Genomic DNA, 3,108 nt, shown 5'->3' on the forward strand with positions numbered 1-3,108 from the left:
TTGGGATTTAAAGTGAAAGCAAAACCAAGAAAAACCGATTGGTTTGAGAGACGTTAAGGCAAAAAGCACGACGGGCGACGACCGTGGCCGTCAGGCATAGATCGACAGACCAAGATCGTCGTCCAGAGAGATGTATTTAATTTATGGGCGTTTGTTGGGGTCTACTGTCACTCAAACGTTCCGATATCCCCCAGAATACGACGACGAGTTGATCTGGTCAACAGAACAGCCTTTTCTGGGGTTTTTTTTTTTTTGCGCAACCTACACTTTTGAGGTCACCTCAAATCTCGTCGTGGTCAGTTTTGTTTTTCACTCTTCTAAAGGTTCATAAACAAAGTCCCTGTGAAATACGGGAGTCACTCTATTTGCTGACTCATCCCCCATTAACGTGCGTACCTATACCAGCAAGGACCATGGACGTTAAATGATGAGGAATGACGATGACCACAACAACGACAGTAATGATGATGATGAATGTAAAGAGCTGTATCTAAATAGCACAAGACATTTTGATGCTCTACTGATTCTGTTAATCCAGCAGATGAAGAGATAATGAAACAGAAATGAAAGGTTATCAAACCTGAATTTGTTCTTGGCATCATCTGACTCTGAATTATCTGCAAGAGATTGGAAATAATGCCAAAAGGTTACAAGTATATAAAACACACACACACACACACATTTAGAGAGAGATATCGCACAGACATCAACCAAGATACAGTCATCATATGCAGTATATACACAGCAAGAATGTATGGATATATTACATATGTTGATTATAATTATTGCCATGAGTAAGTTTGCTCTATTAAAAAATATATTTATATTTATATTTGATTGTTTATCACCTGAACATTTTAAATCTGCTTTCTCTCTTTTTATATGAATACATGAATATATATATATATATATATATATATTGTACATTAAAACTCAAGGTTTTATCTGTTTGTTTGAATCATTGTTTCACATAATATATTATATACACAAGAATATCACATTGATATACGAAACAATATATGGAACCCAGAATCTGTGTAAAAGAACGAAAGGGGAAAAATTTATCAATGTTTCAGGCTTCAGCTTGTCTTTGTGAAAGAGAGAAGAGATACTAAGAAAGGGTTAAAAAAAAATGTGTCTATCTTGGTGCCCCAGCATGACCACAGCCTCTGGTTGAAACTGATAATGGAATATTGGAGTAATAATATAGTCATGATATTGAATACATACAGGAAAAATCACATCGATGTGTGTGTGTGTGTGTACATGGGGAAAGAGACATATGAGATGCGCGCGCGCGCACACACACACACACACATACATAGAGACAGACAGACGTCCAAACAGACAGTCATCCAGACACCCAACCACATTGTATATACCTGTTAAGTGGAATTCATCAATGAAATATGTACGACAACAGCGGAGAGGAACTTTGGCAGAGACTTCTTGACAGACCTGTGGAGAGAGTTGACATAGTAACTGTTGTTATGGCAACCAAATAGTAGGATGAAGTGGAAAGTTCATTTCCACCAACAAAAGCGATTTCCTCAGTCATCGACGATTTTGTATTTAGCACATTAACGATATTGAACAGCTTGAATTGGAATTCTTGGAGACGACAAATGAAAATTTCATTAGCACCAAAGTGGTTTCCAGTATAAACCAAATTCTGACATCAAAGACATTTAGAATTCCAATGAAATAATATGCGTTTTCTGATAAAACTATGAACTTATACGTATTAGACCAGTTATGGGAAAACTGCAGCCCTTAGGGGTTTTCTAAATGGTATGCCTAAAGAAATTCATAGTGCAGCCCACCTGATGATGTGCCATGTCTCATGTGGCCCACTTCTTGAAGAAGGTTACTTAGCCTGGATTAGATAATGGTATGCAGAGCAAACTATAACAGAATCTTTGAAACTATAGAAAGTACAGCCAACGCATGCATAAAGATGTCAATGAGAAGGGTCAAGATATATAGCGACAACATTAAAGGTAAAGAAATGTATAGAATTTTTACCTAACCAGTGGTGCTTCTGTGTCCAAAAGGATTTGGTTTGTGGCTGCTCCAGCCAGTACAGCCAGCAAACATTGTCACAGAGCTCCGGGGGGAAGGGGGGACATTCAGACCAAGTAATATAGTGGCACCTTTGATTTGAGCAAATGCTATAAAAATGGTGCCAATAAACTCACAGAATTCATTAGCAGCATTCACAGACTGCTGGAGCTATAATTGTGGCAAGCAAAGCAGATATTGTGTCACCCACCCAATAATATTGGTTTCAAATTTTGGCACAAGACCAGCAATTTCAAGGCAGGACGAGGCAAGCTGATACCATCAACCCCAGTACACAGCTGGTATTTATTTTATCAATGCTGAAAGGATGAAAGGCCGAGTCAATGTCAGCAGGATTTATGGACGAAATGCCACTAAGCATTTTGTCTGGCAATGATTCTGCTCGTCTACTCATAATATCACAGAATGGACGAGGACAGATTAGTAAAGAAGTACCAATCTCTAATTGTGGAGGGAACATGTGGTAGAGGTAGACCCAGGAGGATATAAAATGAGGTGGTGAAGCGTGATCTTTGAACTTAGAGCCACACAGAGGCAATGACTGGTGACCGAGATCTTTGGCGATGTGCTATGCTTGAGAGGACCCATCAAGCCAAGTGCACCCATGCTGGTGGCATGTAAAGAACATCTTTCGAATGAACTTCCTTTCAAACGTTGGGCCTCACGGAGACAAAGTGGCTGAGTTCCTTTCGAATGTTGGGTCTCACAGAGGCAATGACCAAGACCTTTGGCATTATGTCGTGCCTGAGAGAAAGACCCATCAAGCTGAGCATATCATTAGCACCCGTGTCAGTGGCATGTAAAAGCACCCCTGTGTCATGCAAATGGCACTTGTGCTGGTGGCACATAAAAGCACCCATTACACTCTCACTCAGAGTGGTTAGCATTAGATCAGTATTTGATCAGCTGCCACTGTGAATCAAACCGTTTTTTAATGACACAGAGATGTGTGTTGAGCCGCCAACACTGTCCGTCCCCACACCACCATCCCTGCCCTTCCACCACCGCCTCCGCCGCCACCACCAC

The 3,108-nt window shown here is 40.4% G+C and overlaps 1 protein-coding gene across 1 annotated transcript in view; it reads right to left on the minus strand.

Annotated features, from left to right (window-relative positions):
* Positions 1-1,466, minus strand: part of LOC106879089 (dynein axonemal assembly factor 9) — a 19,218-nt gene extending 17,752 nt beyond the window's left edge. Inside the window, exons 1-2 of the mRNA XM_014928524.2 lie at positions 1,383-1,466; positions 581-617 (exon numbers count right to left, since the gene is read on the minus strand). The gene's annotated coding sequence lies outside the window, so the exon portion shown is untranslated. The remainder of the gene's footprint in view (positions 1-580; positions 618-1,382) is intronic.
* Between the last annotated feature and the right edge of the window lie 1,642 nt (positions 1,467-3,108).

The sequence above is a fragment of the Octopus bimaculoides genome, chromosome 14, assembly GCF_001194135.2.
Source record: "Octopus bimaculoides isolate UCB-OBI-ISO-001 chromosome 14, ASM119413v2, whole genome shotgun sequence".
NCBI classification, from domain to species: Eukaryota; Metazoa; Mollusca; class Cephalopoda; order Octopoda; family Octopodidae; genus Octopus; species Octopus bimaculoides.